Here is a 22,200-nt window from a genome sequence, read left to right on the forward strand (position 1 = left end):
CAATATATCAATAGAAACAATGCACTTCAATCACCCTGACACCATATCAACCATGATGCCGGGATGATTGAAGCGCCAACACCAGCCATTGTCACTATAAATTTCCCAGGAAAAATTGCTTACCACCCGCACGCCCCTTACCTCTTCTTTGGAGACCACGAGCTATACTAGTAGTCCCTTGTTTTCTGCCGATCTTTTCCTGGACATGGTTTTCACAGTTCAGTTTCTTGTTAAAGGCAATGTTAAAGTATATCTAAAGCCACTTTGTATATAGAGGTGACTGGTTAGAATCTCTGAGTGGATTTTTTGCTGTCTATATCCCTGTTGAGGTCCATTGTGGTGTCACTGCAACTAAAAGTTTTGAGTTTGTCACCAGGGCAAAAATAGAGGGGAAATATTCAAACAGGGATGCTTTCATAAGAGAAGATTTCCATTAAGCAGGCCATACACTGAACAAATTTTGGTTCATAAAGAACTGGTGAATATTTGATCAATGGGTGATCTTAATGGCACCACTCTGCCCGACATCCTTCAATTGAAAATGTGAAGGAGCCAGGTGGAAAATTGTCAGGTGAACAGTATCTGCATCCATCCTGACACGGTTCTGATATTCTGACAACTGGTTGCCAGCATACAAAGCGAGAAATTCCTCAACCTGCTCTGCTTTGCATGAATAATATTTATTGGGGCTTTACCATACCATACAAAAAAAGATTTGGCTTAAGATATCCATTAAGACCTCCTTCTCAAACAACGAAATTCAATTTCTAACTGTGAATGTGGTTTTCGTGTGGAAAAAATATCATAAATTTTGGAGTAAAACCTGTTTAATATACCTGGGATTCCATGCAAAAAGTAGGTCTGGATGACGTTTCAAGGTCTTTCAAACAAAATGAGTTGACTCGATGGCAAGAACGAATGTTTTGATGAACGATATTTCAGATTTTCCATAGGAACTTTCAAACAAAACTCTAATGCCGCGTACACACGATTGGAATTTTGGTCGGAAAAAGCTCTGATGGTTTTCCCGATGGAATTCCGACGAGATTTTGCTCAAGTTGTCTTGCATACACACGGTCACACCAAATTCCACACGGTGATGTACAACACGTACGACGGGACTAGAAAAAGGAAGTTCAATACCCAGTAGCCAATAGCTTCCATCTCATAGTTGAATCTGAGCATACGTGATCGGAAAAATTGAGAACATGCTCTCAAATTTTTGCTGGCGGGAATTCGGCCAGCTAAATTTCGATGAAAAGCTCTCATCGGTCTTTTGCTGGACAAAATTACGATCGTGTGTATGCGGCATTACAGTGTGTGACTAGCTTGAAGTTACAAGAGCACACAGTAGCAGCACCAGCAGGCTGATGGCCAGGTCAGGTGCAGACAGGCCACACGCTTCCAAGTTCCAAATGCAGTAGTAACAGGATGTTGATCAAGATAACCACAGACAATCAGAGTACAAACACAATCCAAAAGAGTTCAAAGGTCAGTCCAAGGAAAGGACAATCTGTCTTAGACAGAGGTCACAGACACCCTATCTATACAGGGTATGAGCAAACAGCTAATCTTTTCAATTTGGCACTGCGCTGCTTTAACTGGTAATTGAGCGGTCATGCAATCCTGTACCCAAACAAAATTTGTGTCCTTTTGTTCACACAAATATAGCTTCCTTTTGATAGTATTTGATTGCCTCTGCGGTTTTTATTTTTTGCGATATAAAAGGAAAAACTTATATTTTCTACTTTTTGTTATAAGAAAATCCAATAAACTCAACTTTAGTCATATTTAGGCCAAAATGTATTCAGCCACATGTCTTTGGTAAAAATAAAAAAGTCAATAAGCGTATATTTATTGGTTTGTGCAAAAGTTATAGCTAGGGTACATTTTCTGGAATTTACATAGCTTTTAGTTTATGACTATACCTATCTCATTTCTTGAGGTTCTAAAATGGAAGGGCAGTACAACCCCCCTCCCCAAATGACCCCATTTTGAAAAGTAAATACCCCAAGGAAATTGCTGAGAGGAATGTTGAGCCCATTGAATATTTAATTTTTTTGTGCCAAGTGATTGAATAATGACAAAAAAAAATCTTTTTTTTTTTTTTACAAAAAGTTGTCACTAAATGATATATTGCTCACACGTGCCATGGTTATATGTGAAATTGCACCCCAAAGTACATTTTACTTCTTCTCCTGAGTACAGGGATACCACATGTGTGGGACTTTTTAGGAGCCTAGAAAACCTGGGTACTGGGCCCTGAAAACCAAGCACTGCTAAGGGCGTACATTTTTGATTTCACTCCTCACTATCTATCACAGTTTTGAAGGCCATAAAATGCCAAAATGAAAAAAAAAAAACCCAAATGAAACTATTTTGGAAAGTAGACACCCTAAGCTATTTGCTGAGAGGCATGTTGAGTCCATGGAATATTTTATATTTTGCTACAAGTTGCGGGAAAATTATAAACTTTTTTTTGTTTGCACAAAGTTGTCACTAAATGATATATTGCTCACACATGCCATGGGCATATGTGGAATTACACCACAAAATAAATTTTGCTGCTTCTCCTGAGTATGGGGATACCACATGTGTGGGACTTCTTGGGAGCCTACCTGCATACAGGCCCTGAAAACCAATCACCGTCTTCAGGATTTATGAGGGGGTAAATTTTTGATTTTACTCCTCACTGCCTATCACAGTTTCCAAGGCCATAAAATGCCAAGATGGCACAACCCCCCCCCCCCACCCCCGAAATAATCCCATTTTGGAAAGTAGACACCCCAAGCTATTTTCTGAGAGGCATGTCGAGTCCATGGAATATTTTATATTTTGCCACAAGTTGCGGGAAAATTACAAACTTTTTGCTGTTTCTCCTGAGTATGGGGATACCACATAGCCGCGTACGGGGCCCCGAAAACCAATCACCGCCTTCAGGATTTCTAAGGGCATACATTTTTTATTTCACTCCTCACTACCTATTACAGTTCCAAAGGCCATAAAATGCCAAGATAGCAAAAAACCCCCCAAATGATCCAATTTTGGAAAGTAGACACCCCAAGCTATTTGCTGAGAGGCACGGTGAGTATTTTGCAGCTCTCATTTGTTTTTGAAAATTAAGAAAGAAAAGAAAAAATGTTTTTTTACTTTTTTCAAATTTCAGAACTCTGTGACAAAAAGTTCCGAAAAATACACACCATAACTCTCAGCAAATAGGTTGGGGTGTCTGCTTTCCAAAATGGGGTCATTGGGGGGGGGGGGGGGGTTGTGCCTTCTGGGCATTCCATGGCCTCCAAAACTGTGATAGACAGTGAGGAGTGAAATCAAAAATTTACACCCTTAGAAAGCCTGAAGGTGGTGCTTGGTTTTCGGGGTCCCATACGCAGCTAGGCTCCAAAAAAGTCTCACACATGTGGTATCCTGGTACTCAGGAGAAGCAACAGAATGTATTTTGGGGTGTAATTTCACATATGCCCATGGCATGTTTGAGCAATATATCATTTAGTGACAACTTTGTGTAAAAAAAAAAAAATTTCCTTTTTCCCCTCAACTTGTGTCAAAATATAAAATATTCCATGGACACAACATGCCTCTCAGCAAATAGCTTGGGCTGTCTACTTTCCAAAATGGGGTCATTTGGGAGGTTTTGAACTGTCCTGGCATTTTATGCACAACATTTAGAAACGTATGTCACACATCACCCACTCTTCTAACCACTTCAAGACAAAGCCCTTTCTGACACTTTTTGTTTACATGAAAAAATATTTTTTTTTTTGCAAGAAAATTACTTTGAACCCCCAAACATTATATATATTTTTTTTAAAGCAAAGACTACAGATTAAAATGGTGGGTGTTTCATTTTTTTTCAGACAGTATTTGCACTAGTGTATGCATGTACAGAGACTGTTGTGATCAATGACCTAAAATTTGGAACATGGACACTTGCCAAATTGTAAAGTAACACAACATGTTAAAGTGGTAGTAAAGTAATTTCTTTAACTTTTACCTAAAGGCAATCCTATAATAAGGCTTACCTATAGGTAAAAAGAATATCTCCTAAACATGTACGGTTTAGGAGATATTCCCCTTGCAATGAGCCACTGACTTCAGCGGTGCATGCGCTCTGGGGATTCTCGGTTGAAAGTCCGGCAGACGGCGGATCTTGCCGGAAAGAAGTCTCCCGTGTGGCTCCGGCCACTCACAGTGCCGAAGCCGCGATACCCAGAAGACGTACTGAGGGAAAAATGTCAGCTCCCTTGGCGTGGACCGGGTGAGATACCGACGTCTTGTTATAAGGTAAGTATTTCATAATGAGCTAGTATGCGGTGCATACTAGCTCATTATGCCTTTTTCCTTACAGGTGTAGGAAAAAAAAAAAGTCAGCGTGCTTATTACCGCTTTAAGTTAATGCCGAAAATAAATGTATTCCTGATGTATTAATCTGAAATTCTCTGATATAGGCTACCCAAGACACATCTGAGTATGTGGTTATATTTTGTTAAGGCTTATGAAGGGATATTGTTTTTGAATTGGCATTGTCCTGCTCGCTAGAAGAAGAGCTGGTAGAAGAACTCTTAGCCCCTGTACACACGGTCGGAGATTTCCACAACCAAATCCGTCGGATTTTGCCCGTCGGATCTTGTCCGAAACTGTTGCATACACACGGTCGGACAAAGTTGGTGAAAAAATCCGATCTTTCAGAACGTGATGACGTAATTTCGTTACGATGGGACTACATTCAGTCTAGTAGCCAATAGCTTTGATGTAGGAATTTGATCTGAGCATGCGTGGCACTTGGTCCGATCAAAATTCTCTACACATGATCGGAGTATGTCCGATTGGCCCAGTTGGTCGGGAAATATTTCCAACATGTTGGAAAATTGGGTCCGACGGATATTCCGACGGAATCAGTCCGATGCATACCACACACAGTCGGATTATCCGACGACACGGTCCGATAGGACACATTCCGACGGATTCTCCGACCGTGTGTACAAGGGCTTAGGTGTGCCCGAGGGTGATTATCTGTAAAGCCATACATCGAACAAAAAAAACTTGCCGGTTCATCAGGGACTAGCTAAATTGCGATCCATGTATGGGCATCCTGGTTGTACAAAAGCTGTATATAAACACCCTGTAGGGTGTTTCCCGAATGATTAAGGCTGCTGGAGATGGCTGGCAACACTAATTATTGTGTTTTACCAGAAGGGAAGGTTCCGCACTGGCAGAACACAATAGCGTTGTGAGAGGGATTCCCCCATCAACACATTATTCAGTGATAATGCAATCAAAAAGCAAAGAATTTGATTGATTTCATCACGTTAGAGATTCATCTTTTGCATGGGGAACTTTCCTAGGTAGAGATTGGGGGGTTTAATGCTGGAGCTGTTCCAGGCACTCTCTTTTGGGAGACTGAAGCCAGGCAGACCAAGAACAAGCTGCAGATGGGTATAGGTCTCATAACTGAAAGAATTTTTTTTTGCATTGGCCAAAACAACCAAGCATTCTTTTCTCTTTAAATAAATCCACAAAACATGAAAGAAAAAAAAACAGGAAAAAAAAACAGACTGCTATTGGAAACACAACACACACAAACGTGTTTTCAACCATATTTCTAGTATGGCCTGAAAGTGCCAGAAGAGGATTGAGCTCAAAGGAGAGATAAACCAGAACTACCAAAAGAAGGTTGAGCTTAGAGAGAAGCAAACATTATCTACCAGAAGGAGGCTGAACTCGGGCAGAGGTGAGACAGAATCTAACAGAAGGACACTTAGCTCAGGAAGAGTCGGAGTCTACCAAAAGGAGACTGAATTCATGGAGAGGCAAACAGAATCTACCAGAAGGAAGCTAAACTCAAGAAAAATAAAAAATTGTATACCAGAAGAAGGCCAAGCTCAGGCAGAAGCAAACATAATCGGCCAAAGGGAGGCTGAGTAGTGGGGGCAGCAAACAGAATCCACCATAAGAAGGCTTACTCAGAAAAAGGCAAACAGGGTCTACTAGAAGGAGGCTGAATTTAGAAAGAGGCAAACAAAACCTCCCAGAAGGAGACTGAGCTCAGGTAGAAGTACACAAAATCTACCAGAAGAAGGCTGAGCTCAAGAAGAGGCAACCTACAAGAATAATAAACTCAGGAACGGGCAAAGAAGTTCTACTAGAAGAAAGCAGAGCTCAGGAAGAGGCAAACAGAATCTACAAGCAGGGATTTAATCTTAGGCAGAGGCAAACAAAATCTACAAGAAGAATAGACAAACAGACTATACCAGAAGGAAACTGAATCTATCAGATGAGACTGAGCTCAGGGAGAGGGAAATATAATCTACTAGAAAGAAGCTGAGCTCAGGAAAAGGCAAACAGGATCTACCAGAAGGAGGCTGTACTCAGGGAAAGGCAAAACAAATCTACCAGAAGAAGGCTGAGCTCAGGAAGAGGCAAATTGATCTACCAGAAGGAGGCTGAGCTCAGGAAGAGGCAAATTGATCTACCAGAAGGAGGCTGAGCTCAGGAAGAGGCAAATGGGATCTACCAGAAGGAAGCTGAGCTCAGGGAGAGGCAAATGGGATCTACCAGAAGGCTGAGCTCAGTAAGAGGCAAATGGATCTACCAGAAGGAGGCTGAGCTCAGGGAGAGGCAAATGGATCTACCAGAAGGAGGCTGAGCTCAGGAAGAGGCAAATTGATCTACCAGAAGAAGGCTGAGCTCAGTAAGCGCAAATGGATCTACCAGAAGGCTGAGCTCAGTAAGAGGCAAATTGATCTACCAGAAGGAGGCTGAGCTCAGTAAGAGGCAAATGGGATCTACCAGAAGGAGGCTGAGCTCAGGGAGAGGAAACTGGATCTACCAGAAGAAGGCTGAACTCAGTAAAAGGCAAATGGGATCTACCAGAAGGAGGCTGAGCTCAGTAAGAGGCAAATGGGATCTACCAGAAGGAGGCTGAGCTCAGTAAGAGGCAAATGGATCTACCAGAAGGAGGCTGAGCTCAGGCAGAGGCAAATGGATCTACCAGAAGGAGGCTGAGCTCAGGGAGAGGCAAATGGGATCTACCAGAAGGAGGCTGAGCTCAGGGAGAGGCAAATGGGATCTACCAGAAGGAGGCTGAGCTCAGGGAGAGGCAAATGGGATCGACCAGAAGGAGGCTGAGCTCAGGGAGAGGCAAATGGGATCGACCAGAAGGAGGCTGAGCTCAGGGAGAGGCAAATGGGATCGACCAGAAGGAGGCTGAGCTCAGGGAGAGGCAAATGGGATCGACCAGAAGGAGGCTGAGCTCAGGGAGAGGCAAATGGGATCGACCAGAAGGAGGCTGAGCTCAGGGAGAGGCAAATGGGATCGACCAGAAGGAGGCTGAGCTCAGGGAGAGGCAAATGGGATCCACCAGAAGGAGGCTGAGCTCAGGAAGAGGCAAATTGATCTACCAGAAGAAGGCTGAGCTCAGTAAGCGCAAATGGATCTACCAGAAGGCTGAGCTCAGTAAGAGGCAAATTGATCTACCAGAAGGAGGCTGAGCTCAGTAAGAGGCAAATGGGATCTACCAGAAGGAGGCTGAGCTCAGGGAGAGGAAACTGGATCTACCAGAAGAAGGCTGAACTCAGTAAAAGGCAAATGGGATCTACCAGAAGGAGGCTGAGCTCAGTAAGAGGCAAATGGGATCTACCAGAAGGAGGCTGAGCTCAGTAAGAGGCAAATGGATCTACCAGAAGGAGGCTGAGCTCAGGCAGAGGCAAATGGATCTACCAGAAGGAGGCTGAGCTCAGGGAGAGGCAAATGGGATCTACCAGAAAGAGGCTGAGCTCAGGGAGAGGCAAATGGGATCTACCAGAAGGAGGCTGAGCTCAGGGAGAGGCAAATGGGATCGACCAGAAGGAGGCTGAGCTCAGGGAGAGGCAAATGGGATCGACCAGAAGGAGGCTGAGCTCAGGGAGAGGCAAATGGGATCGACCAGAAGGAGGCTGAGCTCAGGGAGAGGCAAATGGGATCGACCAGAAGGAGGCTGAGCTCAGGGAGAGGCAAATGGGATCTACCAGAAGGAGGCTGTACTCAGGGAAAGGCAAAACAAATCTACCAGAAGAAGGCTGAGCTCAGGAAGAGGCAAATTGATCTACCAGAAGGAGGCTGAGCTCAGGAAGAGGCAAATTGATCTACCAGAAGGAGGCTGAGCTCAGGAAGAGGCAAATGGGATCTACCAGAAGGAAGCTGAGCTCAGGGAGAAGCAAATGGGATCTACCAGAAGGCTGAGCTCAGTAAGAGGCAAATGGATCTACCAGAAGGAGGCTGAGCTCTGGGAGAGGCAAATGGATCTACCAAAAGCAGGCTGAGCTCAGGAAGAGGCAAATTGATCTACCAGAAGAAGGCTGAGCTCAGTAAACGCAAATGGATCTACCAGAAGGCTGAGCTCAGTAAGAGGCAAATTGATCTACCAGAAGGAGGCTGAGCTCAGTAAGAGGCAGATGGGATCTACCAGAAGGAGGCTGAGCTCAGGGAGAGGAAACTGGATCTACCAGAAGAAGGCTGAACTCAGTAAGAGGCAAATGGGATCTACCAGAAGGAGGCTGAGCTCAGTAAGAGGCAAATGGGATCTACCAGAAGGAGGCTGAGCTCAGTAAGAGGCAAATGGATCTACCAGAAGGAGGCTGAGCTCAGGCAGAGGCAAATGGATCTACCAGAAGGAGGCTGAGCTCAGGGAGAGGCAAATGGGATCTACCAGAAAGAGGCTGAACTCATGGAGAGGCAAATGGGATCTACCAGAAGGAGGCTGAGCTCAGGGAGAGGCAAATGGGATCGACCAGAAGGAGGCTGAGCTCAGGGAGAGGCAAATGGGATCGACCAGAAGGAGGCTGAGCTCAGGGAGAGGCAAATGGGATCGACCAGAAGGAGGCTGAGCTCAGGGAGAGGCAAATGGGATCGACCAGAAGGAGGCTGAGCTCAGGGAGAGGCAAATGGGATCGACCAGAAGGAGGCTGAGTTCAGGGAGTGGCAAATGGGATCGACCAGAAGGAGGCTGAGCTCAGGGAGAGGCAAATGGGATCGACCAGAAGGAGGCTAAGCTCAGGGAGAGGCAAATGGGATCTACCAGAAGGAGGCTGAACTCATGGAGAGGCAAACAGAATCTAACCGAAGGAAGCTTAGTTTAGTTAGAGACAAACAGAAGTCTAGCCTGGCCTCTTCAGTTTGCTGTCCCTGTGAACTCCGCTGGGATAACTGGAAGGGGAGGACTGAGGGATGCAGTAGATTCATGAGTGTGCATTTCTCAATAAGGCAACAAATGCATTACAGACAGCGCAGGTATCATAAAAGCAGTTCATGTTTTTAATTTATGGTAAATAGGTACACAAAATCCATTTAGAGGAAAAGCTTTCCGCTCCAAGTATAGGTGTGGAGTACACAACAGGTGTCTTTTGTAGCAAGCGATGTACTTCTATCTATGAGAATGAAGGTAAAGTTATTGTTTTTAGGACCTGGCTGGGAACTGCTGAACTTTACCAGGCCTTAGCAACATTTCAGCCTAGATATATTAAGCCAAAATAAACCACCCATAAATCTTTGCTCCAGCACAGGCACTGACAAGGCCTGCTCTTGTGCTAGCCTTTTATGCATGCAGGTGTGTTTAACCGGCCAAACCATTGTGTTCCAAGTTCATTTCAGTTTTTTCTGTTATACTGAAGTCATGCAAGACACTGTTATTCTAATGCTTAAATAGCAATCTGCTCTCTCCATGGGAAACATTATTACAGCACAATAAGATATAACATCTCTGTTCCTAATTCATGATATGACACAATGGATATGCTTGGAATATAACGCAAGTCTTTTTTTTCAGTTAATGCAAACACAATGACTTTTCCATTTATTATGGAAAATAAAAACTATCTAATTTTGAAGAAATCCGTTCAGCATGGGTTTCCAACCTTTCTGAGCTTACTTAATATGAAACACAACTCGCAGAACTCCTTTGTACAAATAAAATGCTAAATAAGTAAATGTAATGATATAGATTATGTAGAATTCTGCTTGGCTTCTTGCTTGGGGGGGGGGGGGGGGGGAAACAGGATTTACAGATGTACAATATATAAAATACATTATAACTCGACAGTGGTTCAGGTCTTTATTAAACCTCTTGTAGGCCCCATTCATACCTGAGAGTTTTGTAGCTTGAAACTCCACGTTCCAAAACAGTCAACATTCAAAATCTCATGGTTTTCAATTGTGCCCATTTACATTTGAAGGAAGTGTTGCTTGAAGCTTGCAATTTGTAGCTCAAAAAAGTACACGTGCTTCTTTTGAGCTACAGTATCTCACAAAAGTGAGTACACCCCTCACATTTTTTGTAAATATTTTATTGCATCTTTTTCATGTGAAAACACTGAAGAAATGACACTTTGCTACAATGTAAAGTAGTGAGTGTACAGCTTGTATAACAGTGTAAATTTGCTGTCCCCTCAAAATAACTCAACACACAGTCATTAATCACTTCCCTCCCCCCCCCCCCATAGTAATATGACGCCCACAGATGTGATCTCCCATCCTGGGCGGGCATCATATGATGTCCTCCCATTCCCGGCCGTCTAGGGGGCGCACGCTGCCGCTCGGGACCCGGTGTGCGTGCCTGGCGGCCACGATGTCTGCTGGGCGCCCGCGATTGCCCGGGAACACAGCAGGACCGTGGATCTGTGTATGTAAACTCACAGATCCACGTCCTGTCAGACGAGAGGAGACCGATGGTGTGTTCCCAGTAAAGAGGAACACCGATCAGTCTCCTCCACTTGTGAGTCCCCTCCCCCCACAATTAGAATCACTCCCAGGGAACATAATTAACCCCTGCAGCGCTCCCCCTAGTGTTAACCCCTTCCCTGCCTGTGTCATTTACACAGTAATCAGTGCAATTTTATGGCACCGATCGCTGTGTAAATGTGAATGGTCCTAAAAATGTGTCAAAAGTGTCCGATATATCCGTCACAATGTAACAGTCATGAAAAAAATAAATAAATAAATAAATTAGGGCAAGTCGCCGCCATTACTAGTAAAAAAAAAAAAAATGCCATAAATCTTTTTTTTTTTTTTTTTTTTTTACCAAAAATATGTAGAAAAATACGTATCGGCCTAAACTGAGTGAAACATTTTTTTTTTTTTTTTAACCACTTTCAGACCGGACCATTTTGCTGGTAAATGACCAGAGGTCTTTTTAAAATTTGGCACTGCGCTGCTTTAACTGGTAATTGCGCGGTCATGCAATGTTGTACCCAAACGAAATTTGCGTCCTTTTCTTCCCACAAATAGAGCTTTCTTTTAAAGGTATTTGACTGACTCTGCGATTTTTATTTTTTGCGATATAAACGTAAAAAGACCGCAAATTTTGAAAAAAAATGATATTTTCTACTTTTTGATATTAGAAAAATCCAATAAACTCAATTTTAGTCATACATTTAGGCCAAAATGTATTCAGCCACATGTCTTTGGTAAAAAAAAAGTCAATAACTGTATATTTATTGGTTTGCGCAAAAGTTGTCACATCTACAAACTAAGGTACGTTTTCTGGAATTTACGCAGCTTTTAGTTTACAACTGCCTATCTCATTTCTTGAGGTGCTAAAATGGCAGGGCAGTACAAAACCCCCCCAAATGACCCCATTTTGGAAAGTAGACACCCTAAGGAAATTGATAAGAGGCATGTTGAGCCCATTGAATATTTTATTTTTTTGCCGCAAGCGATTGAATAATGACAAAAAAAAAAATTATTATTTTTTTTTTTACACAAAGTTGTCACTAAATGATATATTGCTCACACATGCCATGGTTATATGTGGAATTGTACCCCAAAATACATTCTGCTGCTTCTCCTGAGTACGGGGATACCACATATGTGGGACTTTTTGGGAGCCTAGCCGCGTACGGGGCCCCTGAAAACCAAGCACCGCCTTCAGGCTTTCTAAGGGCGTAAATTTTTGATTTCACTTCTCACTACCTATTACAGTTTTGAAGGCCATAAAATGCCAAGATGGCACAAAACCCCCACAAATGACCCCATTTTAGAAAGTAGACACCCCAAGCTATTTGCTGAGAGGCATGTTGAGTCCATGGAATATTTTATATTTTGCCACAAGTTACGGGAAAATTACAAACTTTTTTTTTTTTTCACAAAGTTGTCACTAAATGATATACTGCCATGGGCATGGCCATGGGCATATGTGAAATGACACCCCAAAATAAATTCTCCTGAGTACGGGGATACCACATATGTGGGACTTTTTGGGAGCCTAGCCGCGTACGGGGCCCCGAAAACCAAGCACCGCCTTCAGGCTTTCTAAGGGCGTTACAGTTTTGAAGGCCATAAAATGCCAAGATGGCACAAACCCCCCCCAAATGACCCCATTTTGGAAAGTAGACACCCCTAAATTTAGGGGTACACTAGTGAGACTAGGTAATAAATGGCGGGTGCCCTGAAACTATAAAAAAAATAACTAACCAACCAGCGTCACCTGTAACAGTTATATGGTGATCACTGGTGAAAGGGTTAACTAGGGGGCAATCAGGGGGCTTTATGCGGTAGTATATGGGGGTCCCTGGCGCTATAAAAAGCTGCGGCGAACCTAAATACCTACCTGCCTAACTAGCGTCACCTGTGACACTAATACAGTGATCAGAAAAACGATCGCTTATTAGGCTGGGTTCACACTGGAGCGATGCGGGAACGCCACAAATCCGCGGCGGGTTCCCGCATCGCATGCCTCCCGGCGGCAGTTCACACTGCCCTATGCGAACTGCTGGGAGTGTCAGTGAAATGTTAATGACACCCCCAGATCAGTTCGCATATCGCAGTGCGATCTGCAAACTCGGATCGCATGGTGTGAACACCCATGCGATCCGATTTTGCTGCGGACCAAAAAAAGGGTCCCGTGCGAATTTGCGGCGGGTGCGGTCGAATTCAGCCATACTATCTGTATGGCTGAACTCGAATCGCACAGAGATCAGATGTGATTTGCACTGCAGTGCGGTGCGAATCACATCCGTTCTCATAAACCGCTGCAATGTGAACCCAGCCTTAGTGACACTGGCGACGGGGGGTGATCACGGGGTTAAACCTTTATTGGGGGGGTTAGGGGGGTACCTTAGAACTAAAGGGGGCTAACCCTAACTGCCCTAACAGTTATTACAGTCACAAATGACACCCGCCGGGTGATCAGGGGGTTAAACCTTTATTAGGTAATAAATGGCGGGTGCCCTGAAACTATAAAAAAATAACTAACCAACCAGCGTCACCTGTAACAGTTATATGGTGATCACTGGTGAAAGGGTTAACTAGGGGGCAATCAGGGGGCTTTATGCGGTAGTATATGGGGGTCCCTGGCGCTATAAAAAGCTGCGGCGAACCTAAATACCTACCTGCCTAACTAGCGTCACCTGTGACACTAAGGCCGCGTACACACGCGCGGACTGTTGGCCCAACTTTGTCCGTCCAACAGTTTGAGCGAACAGTCCGCTCAAACTTAGCATGGACGGACATGGCCACACACGACGGACGAACAGTTTGCTGAAACCGTGCGCGATGACGTGAACGGCACGTACGACGGGATGAAAAATACGACGTCCTATACACTGCAATGCAAACTTCCGACGTGGAAATCCTTTCTGAGCATGCGCGAGACTTAGTTTGCCGAACAAGCCTACACACGAGCGAACAGTCCGCTGAAACCTTGTTTCAGTGGACAGTTTTTCGGAATTTCCGTAAGACCTTGTTCGGCCAACTGTCCGCTGAAACTGTCCGCTGAAGCCCCACACACGAGCGGACTGTCCGCCCAAACACTGTTCAGCGGACAAGGTTGGGCGAACAGTCCGCGCGTGTGTACGCGGCCTAATACAGCGATCAGAAAAATGATCGCTTATTAGGCTGGGTTCACACTGGAGCGATGCGGGAACGCCACGAATCCGCGGCGGGTTCCCGCATCGCATGCCTCCCGGCGGCAGTTCACACTGCCCTATGCGAACTGCTGGGAGTGTCAGTGAAATGTTAATGACACCCCCAGATCAGTTCGCATATCGCAGTGCGATCTGCAAACTCGGATCGTATGGTGTGAACACCCATGCAATCCGATTCTGCTGCGGACCAAACAAAGGGTCCCGTGCGAATTTGCGGCGGGTGCGGCGCGAATTCAGCCATACTATCTGTATGGCTGAACTCGAATCGCACAGAGATCGGATGTGATTTGCACTGCAGTGCGGTGCGAATCACATTCGTTCTCATAAACCGCTGCAATGTGAACCCAGCCTTAGTGACACTGGCGACGGGGGGTGATCACGGGGTTAAACCTTTATTGGGGGGGTTAGGGGGGTACATTAGAACTAAAGGGGGCTAACCCTAACTGCCCTAACAGTTATTACAGTCACAACACCAATGCAAAAAAAAATAAAAAATGACATTGGTGTCACTGTGACTGGCATGTTCTACTGTGTAGTGTCGTGTTGGTGCAACTCACCGATCCTCTCTCCTCGGTGTCGGAACGAAAAATACCGACACGGAGGAGAGATTACATCACTTCCTCTCCTGTGTTTACATTACAGGAGAGGAAGTGATGTCACGGAGCATTTTCATTCGTCGAGAGCGATCGCGAGGGGGTGGCCATGAATGAATGGCCGCCCCCTCATCCCGGATCGCTCCCGAACGAATACCGACCGCCGCAGGCACCGGGGGGGGGGGCCCGATCGGGCCCCCCACCCGCGGGAAGGCGGGGACGTACAGGTACGCCCATATGCCTGCCCGTGCCATTCTGTCGACGTACATCGTCGTGCGGCGGTCGGCAAGTGGTTAAATTGGGATATTTATTATAGCAAAAAGTAAAAAATATTGTTTTTTTCAAAATTGTCCCTCTTCTTTTGCTTATAGCACAAAAAATGAAAACCGCAGAGGTGATCAAATACCACCAAAAGAAATCTCTATTTATGGGAAAAAAAATGACGTCAATTTTGTTTGGGTGCAATGTCGCACGACCGCGCAATTGTCAGTTAAAGCGACGCAGTGCCGAATCGCAAAAAGTGCTCTGGTAAGGAAGGGGGTAAAATCGTCCGGGGCTGAAGTGGTTAATGTCTAAACCGCTGGCAACAAAAGCGTCAGTATTTTGTGTGGCCGCCATTATTTTACAGCAATGCCTTTACTCTTGGGCATAGAGTTCACCAGAGCTTCACAGGTTGCCACTGGAGTCCTCTTCCACTCCTCCATTTTGACATCACGGAGCTGGTGGATGTTAGAGACCTTGCGCTCTTCAACCCTCTATTTGAGGATGCTCAATAGGGTTTAGGTCTGGGGATATGCTTGGCCAGTCCGTCACCTTTACCCACAGCTTCTTTAGCAAGGCAGTGGTTATCTTGGAGGTGTGTTTGGGGTCATTATCATGTTGGAATACTGCCCTGCGGCCCAGTCTCCTGAGGGAGGGGATCATTCTCTGCTTCCGTATGTCACAGTACATGTTGACATTCATGGTTCCCTCAATGAACTGTAGCTCCCCAGTGCTGGCAGTACTTATGCAGCCCCAGACCATGACACTCCCACTACCATGCTTGACTGTAGGCATGACACACTTGTCTTTGTACTCCTCACTTGGTTGCACGCTTGACACCATCTGAACCAAATAAATTTATCTTGGTCTCATCAGACCACAGAACATGGTTCCAGTAATCGATGTCCTTAGTCTGCTTGCCTTTAGCAAACTTTGCGGGCTTTCTTGTGCATCATCTTAAGAAGAGGTTTCCTTCTGGGAAGACAGCCATGCAGACCAATTTGATGCAGTGTGCGGCATATGGTCTAAGCACTGAAAGGCTGACCCCCCCCCCCCACCCCTTCAACCTCTGTAGCAATGCTGGCAGCACTCATACATCTATTTCCCAAAGACAACCTCTGATATGATGCTGAGCACTTGCACTCAACTTCTTTGGTTGACAATGGCGAGGCCTGTTCTGAGTGGAACCTGTCCTGGCCTGTTAAACCATTGTTTGGTCTTTGCTACCGTGCTGCAACTCAGTTTCAGGGTCTTGCCAATCTTCTTATAGCCTAGGCCATCTTTCAGTAGAGCAAAAATGTGGGGGGTGTACTCACTTTTGTGAGATACTGTACAAGCTTCAAGCATTTTTGACCCCAGTAGACTTTAATTGGAGTACCTGAAAAACTTGTGAAAATGCACACATTGAATGTTTTATGTACATTTATAAAAGTACAGTTAAAGCCAAGTTTTAGGGAAGCCACAAAATACACTGTTATGCATGATCCAGTACAGAAAGTGTCAATCCAGAAGTATACCTCCCAACTGTCCCAGAATGGACAGAAGCTTTCCAAGATTTCATCGAAATCCCAGAGTTTCAGTTCAGAATGGAGAGCAGGGGGGCAGTGAATATATTTATCAGCCCTTTCCTAAGTGATCGTACCCATTTTGTTAACTGAAACTGCAGGCATGTGATAGCTCAAAAGTCTATTTTCCTCTGGTCTGCAGGGTAATTCTTCTAGTGCCCACGTTGGGTCTTGGTGATGTTAATGCTGCCCATTGGCTGGGCAAAGTGCCCATCACAGGAGTTCACAGGGTCTTGTAGTGCTGGAGAGGTGGCATCATGATGCCAGGAGTAGCAGTAACAAGACCAGAAGGCTGCACAGAAAGCAGCTTCCATCACTGATCCCCACCACCAGTAAAGGCACTATTGGGAGGGGTCAAGTGATGGCAGATTCAGCTACATTTTAGGGATTTAAGAGCTTCTTTTTAGGATTTCATTACAGGTGTTTAAACCAGTGGCGGCTGGTGAAGTTTTAGGATGGGGAGGCGCAAGACCCCGCCCCTCCATGTTTGGCCCATCCCCTTCTCATAAGCCACACCCCTTATAGAATCCACATCATATACCAGGCTGCACATTATACACAGAGCTCTGCACATCATATACCAGGCTGCACATTATACACAGGGCTCTGCACATCATATACCAGGCTGTACAATATACACAGGGCTCTGCACATTATACACAGAGCTCTGCACATCATATACCAGGCTGTACATTATACACAGGGCTCTGCACATCATATACCAGGCTGTACAATATACACAGGGCTTTGCATATCATATACCAGACTGTACATTATACACAGGGCTCTGCACATCATATACCAGGCTGTAAATTATACACCGGGCTCTGCACATCATATACCAGGCTGTAAATTATACACAAGGCTCTACACATCATATACCAGGCTGCAGGGGGGTTTGGTGTCTGGGGGGGGGGGTTTGGGGGTAAGGTGCTGTGCTGCCGTCTAACCTCCAAATTTTTTTTTTAATGAATTCCATGGATGTGGCGGGATGTGGGTGATGTGTGCTGCCATCCAATGAATGAATTTGATAAGGGGGGGGGGGGGGGGGGTGCTGCCATCCAACCTCCAAAATGTATTTATTTTTTTAAACTTACCTTTTGCAAAAGTCTTCAGTCTTCATGTTGTCATGTGACATTCAGTTTTCTGATCCTCTATACAGTGGTGGGCAGGGGCAGAAATCAATAATACACAAAGCAGATTAGTAGTATGCAGTGCACTCGTCCGGCCAGTCCATCACGCGCTGTGGCAAGCTTGACCACGCTACAAAGCAAGTTTTTTTTGGGCAAATGAACTGTCTCTTCTGCAATCTCATGATTGCATCGACGTGGTGCTTCCCATATTGCATTGCGCCCAGCACTGGGACACAGTGCACATAAGGACATTTAAAAATATATATATATATATATATTTATTTAAAGGGACATGTTTAAATACATTTTTTTAACATTTCTTTTTTTACTGCCGGGGGGGGGGGTGGGGGGCATGGTCGGCGGCGCCCGGGCGCACCATATGGATGGGCCGCCACTAGTTTACAACTGGCAAAATAAGTGTTATACAGCCTTGAGATTTTGAAAAGGAAGTAAAAGGCATTACATCGGAATCAGGTAGGAGTTTCTGGTGTGCATATGTGCAGTAGATGGTAAGTTTACTGTATGTGTAGGTATATGTAGTCAAATGGCTCCAGCAAATTTTCTGGCAAATTTGCCAGGAGGATGCATACCTGTTTTGGAGAATTATCTGTTTTTATCTTTCTTTCGTTCTCTCAAGGTGTCTTAGCTGAGCCTGAGATGTTAGTCTATTGCCTTAGCAAGGTATATGCAATAGTTCAGACACAAACAAAATGGTTGGAAAGAGAAAAGAAAGAAAAACAGAAGATAAATTAGTTTCAACCACATGGTACAAGTCAAGTTTGTTCAGAAGTACCATGAAAGTTATCCCAATGTTCCCAATTTATACTGAATAAGTGTTGTAGGGTAGAGGGCCAGGAGTGTAGGGTGAGGAACTCTTGCAGTGAGGTAGGGTGCAGTTGGGTCAGTGGAAGAAGGACCTTTTGCTGATATTAAGTGAACCGTTGGATGAGTAGGAGGAAACGTGAATTTGACCATCTGTAAATCTGTTTATTGTGTATATCCCATGCACTGGCAGTAAGGGTCAGTTATATTGGGTGTTGGTGATGGCTCTCTCTCATCAGCCTACTAAATACTCCTGATGGACTATGTTTTGATTAATATATCAATTTCATTTTATTGATTAACTTTTTGTTAATTTGCCACCATTATCTAGCGCTACACCTTTTATCCCCTATTTCTATTATTGTACCCAACAATATTGTGTTAGCAGCTATTTTTATTATTATTAATTTCCTGTTTTTATTTTAGCACAACAAATCTTATTTTCTATAGTGAGGTAGGAAAGGTAACCAGTAGCAGTTCCCGGTGTAGTGGGTGGAGTTTACCTAGATAGGGAGTTTGTGCCAGCCTTACCCCTACCAGTGCAGGGCAACTTGGGAAGAGGGCTCTGTATATGTAGTATGGCAGGAATCCACCTGGGTTGTTGGTTGTTATGGGAAGCATTGCAAAGACCAGGCTGTGACAAAAGATGTAATCTTTGAGGCTCTAGCTCTGGAAGCTTCCCCTAGGGGGCAAGCAGGGATAGAGCGGCACATGACCTTTCGGAACAACTTGCATCCCCTTTGCATGGAAAGCAAAGCAGGACTCTGACACGGGGTAACATACTTGCCCCTCTCTGTTTTTGAGTATGGCACCCACTTCTTGCAACTTTAAAGGAATTTGCCATCACCTCCAGGATGACTGAAGGGTGTAAATATGTTAAATATCTGGTTCAGTAAACAGTTAATTTTTTCTTTTTTTTGTTTGGACTCTTCCTTTTCATAACCTCTAGATGGCAATGTCCTTTGCTAACAAACAGGTACTAGGAGAGGTTGCTGCTGGGGTCCATTGGCATGAGGCCAGTGGAAGGTGTGAGACTACTGGTGGTGCTGGTTAGGCCAGGCTGGTCCCTTTCATAGCTGCTCACCCGTTGGTGTCCAGAGGAGGATCCTATGTCCAAAGTACCAAGAAAGTCTAAGAGGACCAACCTACAATATGTTGTGCAGAAATGAGTAAAGCCCCATACACACTATCAGTTTTTCTGCGGAGTTTTTCCTTCAGATTTACCAAAACCATATAATATGAGGCCAAACCTTAGGAGTTTCAATTTGTATGCAATCAGGCAGGCCCTTGCACTACATGGTTTTGGTAAACCTGAAGGGAAAACTCAGCAGAAAAAACAGATAGTGTGTACGGGGCTTAAGAGTGGGTGTAGGAAGATGCAGCGTGATGTGGCGGGCAGAAAACACACAGAATCCAAGTGCGGTAACAAAAATATATTGTGATGGAAGTCAAGCAATACAAAACAGACCTGGCGGGAAGGCAGCTCGATCAGGGATACTTACACAATGTAACAGCAAAGCGGCAGTGGAGTGGTGGACCACTTTCCCTACTCCTCTGGAACCTTGATGTTAAGCACTGTTTGTGACAGACAGGTGACCTGTCCCTACAAAATGCGTGTCAAACTCGGGAGCCATGGTCTTAAATGGACTCTGCCTGACCCAAGATGACTGCCAAAGTCACGCAGATGCCAGCATCCAATTGGATAATGCCCCCCTGTGACCAACGAAACCATAGAAGAACTAGGTTCCTCTCAACTTCCTCCTCCACCTGCATGGCTGCTGAGGACAAGCACCACATGCATTGGAGAAAATAGACTGCACATGCCTACATGAGTCCTTCCCAACCTCAAGGTTTTTAGTGCAGGTGGAGGGCATGCAGCCTAGCATGTGGCTAGTCCATTACACAACAATGTCAATCATATATGTAGCACTAAGCCCTGAAGGAGCTACTGGATATTTTTGGGCTTACCGTTACCTTCTGTTCTCTTTGTGGCAAATAGCCCAGTAACTTGAGACTGACAACAGATCCACTTGAATGTATTTTATTTGCAAAACTCAGTCAGTCAATTGAACAGTCTTTCAACTTGGGATCAGAGGGTTGGGAAGGAAGTTCAGGTACTCTTAGGGCAAGTTCACACAGGGGACGATGCGAGGCGACACCGACTTGCCTCGCCGCGACCTGCCGCGACCTCAGCGGCGACTTGCAAATGACTTCTGTATAGAAGTCAATGCAAGTCGCCCCGAGGTCGCCCAAAAGTAGTACAGGAACCTTTTTTCTGAGTCGGAGCGACTGGAGTCGCTCCTCTCAGAACGGTTCTATTGTACAGAACGGGGGCGACTTGTCAGGTCGCGGCGAGGCAAGTCGTGTCGCCTCGCATCGCCCCCTGTGTGAACCGGCCCTTAGTGTCAAAGTCAAAAAAACATTGAAGAGCTTGCTTACTTTGACTTCATCCAGAGAACAGCCATTCACAGCTGGATGGTGTGGTGGAGATTTTGAAATATAATATTTATAGCAAGGAGCTTAAAGGAAACCATTCTGAAATAACAATGGTCACCCATGTTGGACAGTCCTTCTCTCACAATTCCTAGCAGGGCTGGACTGGGACAAAAATGTAGCCCTGGACTTCATCCAGACCAGCCCACTTTAATTTTGCAAACAAGCACAAAAACAGTATATAAAACTATACATAATTGTGCAAAAAAACATAAGTAGCATAACATAAGTAGTCCTCACTAACCTCTTTTATTATTTCACTTATTCTCCTCTGTATTTTTCTCATCTTTCTCACATCACTGCGTGAAGTTGAGGGCAAGCTGCGCAGCCATTACTTTGTCACTGAGACCGGCCCACTGAGCCATTGGCCCACCGGGAAACTCCCTGTAGTCCCAATGGCCAGTACATGCCTGATTCCTAGCAGCCAACAAGGTGCTTACTCAGGAACAAGTCTCTGCCACAGATGTTCTTGTAGAACGTACAAAATAATGTCTCTGCCACAGATGTTGTTGTAGAACATGTAGGGAAACTAAACTTGAAACACTTGTAGGATACCTGGATCTTTCAGCCCGTACGTGGTGTTCTTCTAAAGAGTCCTCCCCTGGTATGCTTGAAGTACTCCGTTCTCTCCCGAACTGGAGACGGCACCCAACCACCTCAGAATCCTCCTTTAGTTTCCTTGCCTCGGGCTAGCCAGCCCCGAGGCATCAAAGTCGGGTGGATCCGCACCCCCAGGCCATAGCCTTCCTGGGGGCTGGTCAGGAGGACCAGGAAGTTAGCACATCATACTGGACCGGAACTCCAAACCACGTGATGTCCGTATTTTAAATACCCTCTCCCAGAGGGCACAGCGAGAGGGTTACTCCCATTGACCTGGCTCCGAAAGAGTAACTTAAGCACCTAACCAGACCATAGTTCCACGCCTGCCACAAAACACAGTATCCCCTGTGGCCAGGCTGAACATCTCACAGTCCAGTCAGACTGATGCAGAGGTCCAATTTAGACAAATAAACCCAAACCCAACTGCAGTTTAGGCAAAGTTTAAGTTTGAAAAACGCATAGCGCATGCTCTTCAGGAGCCGCCGCTACATATAGTCTACCTATTAGAAGCTACTTTAAGTGTAATAATATGCTGCTGTTTCATTGTCCAATCAACAGGGTAGGATGTGTTTCTGAACAAAGTTGCTTCTACAGTAGGCAAAGATAACAAAAATCTGGCTAGGCTGCTTGCAACTGTGTGAACCACAAAACCGGCTGCAGAGAATTCCAAATTCTTGGCATTAAAATAACTCTCTTGTATGTTTTTTCACAATACCCTAAGACCCCCCTCCCATTAACCCTTCCTGTGTTTCACATGATAACCTCCACTGTACCTCTAGCATGTCAAACTCAAATGACACAGAGGACTAAATTGAGTGAAATT

The sequence above is a fragment of the Lithobates pipiens genome, unplaced genomic scaffold (assembly GCF_037356315.1).
Source record: "Lithobates pipiens isolate NorthernLeopardFrog02 unplaced genomic scaffold, aLitPip1_a1.2 Scaffold_28, whole genome shotgun sequence".
Taxonomy (NCBI): Eukaryota; Metazoa; Chordata; class Amphibia; order Anura; family Ranidae; genus Lithobates; species Lithobates pipiens.